Source organism: Sciurus vulgaris, assembly GCF_902686455.1.
Source record: "Sciurus vulgaris genome assembly, chromosome: 6".
Classification (NCBI taxonomy): Eukaryota; Metazoa; Chordata; class Mammalia; order Rodentia; family Sciuridae; genus Sciurus; species Sciurus vulgaris.
This window is the reverse complement of record NC_136466.1, coordinates 37,066,777-37,076,887: the sequence shown is the minus strand read 5'-3', so window position 1 is coordinate 37,076,887 and position 10,111 is coordinate 37,066,777.

The following is a 10,111-nucleotide window of genomic DNA, read 5'->3' as shown; positions in this document are numbered from 1 at the left end:
TTCTTGTCTGTTTTATGTATGTGTGCACAACTGTATATTGTGTTATTGGGTCTATATATTATGTACCTGATATCAAAATTGGCATTTTCACAAATGAGTGTTCAACAATAAAAATTTAAATAAAGAGATGGATCCAAATATCTTAATTCAAATTAAACAAACAGATAAAAATAAAGATATCTTTAAAATTATAACTCACGATTTTTTCTAGGCAGTCAGAGAATTTAAGAAGTGTTGATTTTTACAAAATGTCTATAAAGTAATGCAATATCCATTGCTTCTAGGATTTTTCTTCAACAGTAAAGAGATGGTTAATACTGATAACTATATTTGTCTAATATTTTGATTTTTACAGTTAAAATGAGTAAATTAGATTTAACGTAAATGGGATTAATCTTCATAAATATGTTTCTTAAATGGATAAATTTAAAAAAGAGTTTAGGATTGCTATCTTTCTGAATCTTTACTAAAGCAAGATTTCTAAGAGTTAAAGTTCTAACAGGTGCAATTCTATACACAAAAGGTCCAAAAAGTTTCAGCTGTGCTTCAATTAAAGTACTGTAAGCAGCATAAAGTTTTTCATCTTATTAAGAGGAGTAAATGAAAAAAAATTCAGAAATTTCATAAGGATTGTTTCAGAATGTGAATTTAAAAGAGGCTCAACAGCTAGGAAAGAGATTTATGATGGGAAACAGATATAAGGTTTGTGAAGGGAGATAGAAGGCTGAGCATGTGACAAGAAGGTCTGAGTACATGACAGGAAGGTTTGTGCAAATGACAAAAAGATTTGTGTCAGTTGTAAGTTTGTAAGGGTGATCCCTTCTCCAGACACAGGTAAAATATTCATGTTTTGATGTGAACCAAAGGTTAATCCTCTACATGTTAAAGTATTAAGGATTTCTTAAAAAATAACTTTCTCTTGCTTATCAAGATAATTTCTTAAGTCTGTGAAGTTTTATTTAAAAATAAATAAGTAGGTAAGCCAGTCTTTAAAAATTATTGTTTATCCAACTCGGCTTAAACAATAACTATCATTTTAGAATATTATGCTACATTCCAGATTCTAAATCTTCTTCAAAGTTAAACTTGGATGAGCAAAATCCTAAGAGAAGCAGGGTAAATTGAAGTATATTTTGTCCATAAGAATTGGTCACAATCAGGATATAATGGTGGCGGGAAGTCTTAGACTATTTCTGGCAGAACAAGGAGGAAGAAATTCCTGAGAGGAGCAGAACAGTTTCTGCAGTGGTGGTCTTGGCTTGGCCATGGCTTGTTGGCTGACTTCTGTGGAAACCTACAACCAGTCTGCTGTCCCAGAAGCCATAATTCATTAGGGTCCTTCTTGACTGTGAGTTGGAGCATTAAATAAACATCCCATAGCCATTTTTGGGAAAATAAGTAATTGCCAGCTGATAACCCAGGGCATGGAATGAAAAGCCCTGTGCCTCTTGAACCTCTAGTTCCAAGTCATAGCACAACAAAAGGTATAAAGCCTAGATTGTACCCTAAGCCCTGGAGGAACAGTTTTGATGGTGACAGTGAGTCAGCCTTGGCCCCATCCTTTGCAGAAGACCTGTGTTGAGGTACATGCTGAAGTGTGACACTGGCCAGCACCCTTAGTAGCTCTGCTGGTGTCTGCCTAGCCAAGGCTACCAGAAAGCATAGAAAGTGTCTCGAGATGCACTTGGATGTTGGGTAGTTGCCATAAAGTTCAGCAGCTCTCCTGAAGACCCTCACCCGTGTGGTCTCTGCCTTCCATGTAAGGTCTTGTGATATCACAAGAACCACACCCAGCTGAACCTATGGTCCATGAAAATTCCCACTGCTTTGCCTTCCCTTTCCATTACCCTGTACTTGAGAAGAGAGTTCAGATCCTGGGTTTCTGACAAGCCCCTGATCTCTGCCCTGTGACTAGGACTTGCCTCCTCAGTTCCCCCATGAAAATTTCCCCTAAGCAGTATGGCACTGTGCATGCATGTGATACCCCATGACCTGAATATACCATGAGGTACATAAAGCTTCCTGTCTGCCCCTAGGCTTTGCCTTTCTAGCAACTCGTTTTTACTTGTTAACACATTGATCTACATCTAAGGCCAGGGGAGGTATTATTTCCCCATCTACCTCTTCCATTCCAACCTCTTTGAACTCTTGATGGTTTTATTGTGCATGTACCAAAGTGAAGCTAATGCAAATATACTGAAGTACTTCTATCCAATATTCAGAAATTGCACTCTGCCTGGTGTGATTGTACACACCTATAATCTCAGTGGTTTGGAGGTCTGAGGCAGGAAGATTGGGAGTTCAAAGTCAGCCTAAACAACTTAGTGAGGTGTTGGGACTAATGACACGTTAACTAACTCAGGCTGACTCCTTACTCCCTGGCGAGTGAGCAAGATCAAGGCCTCAAAGGCGGTTTCAATAGTTAATGACGATGAATTGGACCACCGTCAGGGATTGGTTAACAATAGTTCCGTGAACGTGATCAGCTCGTGCTTGCCATATAGTCCTATGGGACTTTTGCCTGCGTGAACACCCCATGCCTTGCTGACCTTTAAGCTGATTGGTTCCCGCCTAGCCCCTACCCTACATAAAAGCTGTGTGATTTCCTCAATAAACGAGTTCCTGCTGTGACGGGTCTCCCTGACGTGTCTGATTGTCCTCTGCACGGAGGGCTGGGAGCAGGCGGTCAGTCGGCCTTACCTATCCCGGTCTGACCTTGTTGGGGAGTGTCCCCTTCCCTTGCCGCTGGTCGAGAAGAGCAAGGGGGCTTAAGACCCCAACATCTGGCGCCCAACGTCGGGTCCCTCAAGGCTGAACCGCAGCCAAAGCAAAGAGGCAGTTTTGAAACCGAAAGTACCGGCAGATCGGGCCAAGTGAGTTCCGAGGTAAGGCATCCCTGAAAAGATGGGGCAAACACACACCACACATGGTGACGCTGCGCTCTCGGCTCTTAGACTCTTGCTGAAGACTAGGGGCCTTGAGTGGTCTGATACACAGGCGGAAAAAGCCTGGGACACCTTTACTCGGGTGGCCTCTTGGCTTCCCGCCGCTAATCTTTTTGACTGGTCCACATGGGATCGTGTAAAACGACTTGTTAAGAAGAGGGAAATCAATTTAGGGGAGGGTCCCCCATTGGGAGTCTGCCCTACATTATCCGCCCTTAAGGCCTGCTTCTCTCCAGGACCTCCCAAAGGGGGCTCCAAGTTTCTCCCCAAAGAGCCACCACCTAAAGAACCGCCGGCTCCTCCCATTACATCTCCTCCCAGAAACTTGCCACATAGTAAACAATGTTGGGAGACCTTTAATGAGGAGCCCAATCCATCTCCATCCGCTCCTCCCGAGGTTGAGGAACCACGAGGGCAGCCAGCCTCTACATGTAGAGAGGGCCCACTACTGCCCCGGGGAGGCTCATTGCTGCCATTTGTATTCTGGGGCCACATCAGACTCCAATGAAAGCCCTCGCCCTCCTCCTTCCGGATGGCGGGAAATCTTCCCGGCGGCCATTTTATGATACTGGGGGAGAACGCACTGACTCTCCCCTCCCCCCTCCCTGTATGGCCTTCCTAGTAAATGCTAATCCAGGGGTTAACCAGCCTGCTATATGGTACCCATGGGAGGCACAAGATTTAAAGGAACTAAAGAAAGCTGTTTCAGAGGATGGGCCCAATTCCCTTGGGCTGAAACCATCCTCCAGGGCCTCGCCCACCAGCAGTGCACCACTCAGGATTGGAAGAACCTAACTAAAGCTGTCCTTCCTGGTCCTTTATATCTAAAGTGGTGTGCCTTTTTTAATGAAGAATGTCATGCTCAGGCTGAACGGAACCAGGCCGCTAACCCTCCCATCTCAATTACTTATGGGATGCTCTCAGGGTCCAGTGACCAATTCTCTACTGACCTCTTACAGGCTGCCATCCCAGCCCCATATCAAGAACAAGTAAGAGTCCTAGGGTTGGTGGCATGGAAAAAGCTAGAGGAGGGCCCCTCAGAACCCCCCTCGCAGGAATTACCCAGAAGGCAACTGAGACCTAGCAACCTTCATTGAAAGGGTAGAAAGAAGCCTTCAGAGAAAATTTCCTCCAGGGCCCCTAAGAGATCAATTTGTTAAAATGTCAGTTTGGGAAGGAATGACTACCGATCACAAATTGGCCTGTGCAGGGATGAAAGATCGCTCCATGGGAAGGTGGATAGTGGCTACCAAAGATATTGGCACGCAAGCACATCAGTCTCAATCTTTGGTTGCAACCCTACAGGTCCAAACTGCCTCACTTGCTGAGGCTCTCACGGCAGCATTGTCACCAGTCAGGGTTAAGGGCAAAGGAGTATGTTATGACTGCGGGCAACCAGGCCACTTCAAGAAGGATTGCCCCACTGGTCGACTGTATTCTGAGGCTCTGCCTGGATGCTCTAAGGGTTCAGCTCAAAGTCCGGCCAGTTCAGCTCAAAGTCTAGCCACCCCCAAAACGCCTTGCCCAAGATGCAGAAAGGGATTCCATTGGCAGAAGGATTGCAAATCTAAATTCGACACTGAGGGGAAACCTTTAAACTAATCAGGGGGCACCCTCCAGCCCCGTCACACAAAGGAGGTTTCTCCCCCAATAGCCCCCCTGAGGCACATTGGACTGTTCCCATTGTCCCCCGGGTCAGTAAGGTCTATGCTTGTCTACCAATTGGCTGACCTTATAATTAAAGGCAGGGATACTGCCCTTAGGCACTATGGAAAAGAGCCTAATGTTTTGACAGTGCCCTATCGCCTGTCGGATTTTCAATGGGTTCAAAGGAATAACAATAAAGTATCCTGTGCATTGGAGGGTTTCTTAGGGAAGATTGATTGCCATTATGGGTCTACCAAATGGGTGTCCTCATTTTCAAAACTAAAATGGGCACCCCCCTATACTTTTTTCCACTAAACCCCTCCCTAAAGCTGTAAATGTATTCACAGATGGAGGAAAAAAAGGGATCTGCTGTAGTAATTTACCCCCCCCCCAGATTAGTGAAACAGGAAGTAATTACCCATTTTGAACCAGTTATTGGGTCAGCACAATTTAAGGAGTTATATGCAATTGCTATGGCCCTAACCCAAGTACAAGAACCCATGAATCTTTTCTCAGACAGCTTATATGTGGTAAACCTGCTACCTACATTGGTTTCTTTACATATCAAGTTAGATAAAAATCCTATTACTGCCTTGATGATCCAGGTGCGGTCCTTGTTAAAGGAGCGTGCTGAACCCATATTCTTACAGCATCTAAGAGAACATCAAAATCTACCTGGCTCCCTTGCACAAGGCAATGCTGTGGCCGACCAGTTAGCCACATCAGGGACCTCAATCGCTACGGCCCAACCTCAACAGGACTTACAACTAGCCCAAGGCCTTCATGACCTGACCCATTTAAATTGGAGAGGGTTACATCATAAGTTTCCTTTGGTCCCTGTAAAGAACTTAAAAAAGATTGTAAGAACCTGCAAATCTTGCCTACCTTTCTTACAGGTTCCACCTCTCCAATCCCCTGGGGTAAACCCCAGAGGTCTAAAACCTAACATTATCTGGCAAACTGATGTAACTCATTATGTACCATTTGGAAAATTAAAATATATATTCATGTCTATTGATACTTACTCCCATGCCTGCTGGGCCACTGCTCACTCTGGTGAAAAGGCCAAGCACGCTGAAAGCCATTTCTTACAATGTTTTGCCATTTTAGGCTTGCCTCAACAAATCAAAACAGATAATGGACCCTGTTTTACAAGTAAATCATTACAAGAATTTTTCAACAATTGGCATATTAAACACACTACAGGAACCCCATATAATCCAAAAGGACAAGCCATAATTGAAAGACATAATAAAACTTTAAAAAATCAACTAATATAAAACAAAAAGGGGAAAATAGCCCCCATGATCAATTAAGGACAGCAATGCTTACATTAAATATTTTAAATTTCTCAAAAAAATCAGCCTTTAAGTATTGGGAGATAATTGTTTCACAATTTTCTGTGTCCAAACCTGAATTGATTACTATTCAGGAATAAGGGTTAAAATGCCCTAGGCATCAAGTTTCTGCTGGAGCATTTTGGCCCCTTTCAGATCCAAATCTCAGTCAAGGCTTACATTGAAATGTAAATAGAGAAAGACTGAAGGCTCACTAGGAGACCGGTCTCAAACCCAAAGGGGGGGGGGGGGGGGAAGAGCAAAAAGAGTCTTACCTGAACTCCAGCAAAAGTAAATGTTGTGGTGCTTTACTAAAGTAATTAACGGCCATATCATTTTTCCAGGACTCTTGTTTTTTTTGAATTCTACATTTTTTTTTGAGCTCATGACCTTTTTGATCAGTTCTATTTTTTTTATTCAACTAGAGTTTTTGAACATCTGTTACATTGCAATGGAGAGTCACCTATAAGTTACAAGGCCTTTGATGTTGTGTTATGTGTATGTTGTGCTGTCTGGTGTCATGTTTTGTCTGTATCAAAACTGAGCGCTCCTAAAATTAAAATTTAAAAATGGATCCAAATACTTTTAATTCACATGATTTAAAAAGGTTCAATTTAAATTGGGTAAACTAATAGAAGTAAAATGTCTTTAAAATTAACTCACAAGTCTCTAGGTGGTCGAACTAATAAAATGTTGATGTTTATAAAACGTCTACTTTCCTCCAACAAGAAAAAGCTGGCAAATACTGTTCAGGACACTTGTGTGTTATCTTGGTTTTTAAAAAATAAATGAGTTAGAGTTGACATACATGGGATTACTCAAATGTGTTTATAGAGAAAATTGTTTTCTGTCATCACTAAACTAAAAACAAGGTTACTAAGAGTTATGTCCTAACCGGTATAATTCTATATACAAAGGGTTCTAAAGGTTTCAACTGTGTTTCAAATTTCATAAGAGTTATTTCAGAATGTGAACAAAAAGGGGTCAACAGGAAAAAAAAATAAAAGGTTCTAGATATGGAAATATATTTAGTGAAAAACAAAATGTTTCTGGGTAAGAAAGTGCTTATGTGATAAAATACATGAGGGTCTAAATAAGTGCTAGGAAAGTCTATAAAGGGCAAGGTTCAATAAGTTTGCATGTAACTAAGTTGGTTGTATGCATATGACACATTTAAAGCTATTTAAGGTTTTTTCCTAAGGTGAAATACTAATGTTCTGATTTAAACCAAAGTTTAATCTATATGGTAAAATGACAAGGATTTCTTAGAAACACTAATTTACTCTCAACTTTGTGTCTATTAAGTTTTATTCTTTAGAACAATTAGTCTTAAAAATTGGGGTATACAATTATGGTTAAGCAACTGTTAAGAGTATTGTACTATGTTACAGAGTCTAAATTTTTTCTTTAAAAACTAAATTTGGTAAGATAAAAATGTCAAGGTAATTGTGAAATGGTCACTCTTTATATATTAAATGTGTTCATATTTTCCAGGTATACAAGTTTTTAAAGCAGGGAATTTATCAAACTGCTATTCTCCAAACTAAACTTACCTGTAATAGTAATTTTAAACTTAAAAAGAGTAAATTTTATTGGGGATTTATTTCTATCATTTAATGTTCTATTATAGGACCTGTCATCAATAGGGTATATGTAAAATTTGTTAAATGTATTTCTGAAGGTTATTGAGAGCCTGATTTGTTTAAAGGTTAAACATAAAAACATTTTGTCACTTTGCTACACAAAAGGAATGTTAAAAGCTCTCTCAGCATTTCTTTAGTTCACGTTTAGATACAATGTTAAATTGTGTTAACTAATGTTCATATAGACTCAGGAGTCAATATATGTAAACTGCTTAAAATGACATTTGAGAATGTAATGCGCGGTAGCAAAAATGGGACAACAGTGATTGAGATTGGGGTCTCTGACCTCATGACTTTGGACAGTAGACTTCTTTGAGAGCTACACAGAGCTCCTAACATTGCTACTTTTGTGCATTATGATTATGTAATAACAAATCCCATCATTATGCACAACTATAATGCACCAAATTTAAAATGTGCAAAGAGAAAAAATATATAAATATAAACTGAATGAAAATATCCATTAGCTGTAATAAAATTTTAACTCTAATGAGTGAATAAAGTTATTGAAATCTCCCCAAAGGGTGTGTTTTTGAGTTGAGATGATAATGCTCTTGAATAGTATGGCTGATATCCTAAGAAACTTCTTCAAGGCTCAGTGTTCTTCACTCTGCTTGCCCTTAGATGAAAACAGAGAATAAACCAAAAATCAGGATATTTACTGAGTTATAGGATACTTGAACTTGTAAAGCATAAATTTCTAGTGTTTTCTGGATAATAACAGAGAGTAAAACATTTTTCAGTTTGTTGTTGGATATCATCACAATAGATGCAGAAAAAAGACTTTGTGAAAATCCAACACCCATCATGATAAAAACAATGATGAAACTAGGGGTAAAAGGAATGTATTTAACATTGTAGAAGCTATATATGAGAAACCCTAAGCCAACATCACACTATATGGGGAAAAACTGAAAGTTTTGCCTCTAAACTCAGGAATGAGACAAGGAAGTCCACCTCACCTCTCCTATTCAATATAACTCTTATAACCTCAACCAGAGTATTAGGAGGAGAAAATAATTAAATAAGGGATACAAATAGGAAAGGGAGGAGTCAAATTGTCCCTTTTGCACATGATATCTTAATCATATAAGATACTGAAAGTTCCAAAAATAGACTTTAGATAGCTGATAAAACAAATTCAGCAAAGTACGCAGGATACAAAATTAACAAGCAAAAATCATTAGCTTTCTGTACACCAATAATGAATCTGCTGAGAAAGAATTCAGGAAAACAATGCAATCACAACAGCCTCAAAAAAACAAAACATTTAGGAATAAATCTGAACAAAAGGTAAAGATCCTCCAGAAGGAAAATTACCAAATACTGAAAAAAGAAGTTGAAGAACTCTCATGCTTTTGAGTGGACAGAATTAATGTTTTTCAAGTGGTCTGTACTTCTGATACTGTTGGTTATCAGTGATGAGTTCTCCTTTCTCAATGTTGAAGTTTGAGCATTGAGAATCATGCCAAGGTAGGTAAGAAGGTTTTATTTAAAGATAGTAACACAGACGTTCTGGGAGAGAGAGAGAACAGGGGCATGGCTGGTATTCTGGTATCCTAAGAAGTGAGAGCACTCTGCCCTCTTTAAGATTAAAGTTTCCTTTGTTCTCCTTCTCTTCCCCACTTATCTCTCTCTTTCCTGACTAGGCCAGGATGATGCCAATGGATGACCAAAGGTGAGAAGCAGATGGTCAGGGGGAAGGACTAAATGGAGTGATCCAGGCTTGTAGCAGCCCAAGGGCATTTAATTAGCAATTTCCTGCCTGCAACCTTTGGGAAGGGTAGTATAGACAGGTAATCTTGATGATCAAAGGGCTCCAGAGGCACTGACATTCCAATATCTCAGGGGTGCAATCTCCCAGGGGTCGGTCTCCCCATCTTCCAGATCCAAACTGGCCTCTATTTCCTTGATTCAACCTGATTGCCTATCTACTTTAACTGCCTGTCATTAATTCTGCTTTATTTCCCTCTTATTTTGACTCCTTACTGCTGTAAGGAAATGGGACAAAGACTGCTCTGGTCGCTTTGAGCTTAAAGGGGCAAGAAGTTTGGAGTTCCCTTTTAGAAATCAGGTTGGTTGAGGGGTCCACAGTAAAAGTCTGATTGGAGAAAAACAGGTTGTAAAGTTATCTGGGAGTGGGTGCTTCTATGAGAGAGAAACAAAAAGACATAAGTACTGAAATGAGATTACTACAGCATCAATGAATATCATGAAGATGATAGAAGTCAATAATATTTCACGAGGAGGTAGAAGAGCTGAGAAGTTGTTTCCATAAAAAGGCTGGAGAGGACAAGGCCTTTATTTGGAATATAAATCTTTGACATTGTCATAGTTATCAGTAATGTAAACACAACATTTAATTTTTTTAATGTTACCAATCTTTTATTTGCTTTACTTGCCACCCTACATTTCTTACCCTTTAAAACCAGATTCAAGTGATTCACATTCCACTTACCTCTAAGTCATACTCTGAACCAACCACCTTGTATTAACTGCTTTCATAAATAAAATCTGCTTTCAAATGATTCTGTCTGTC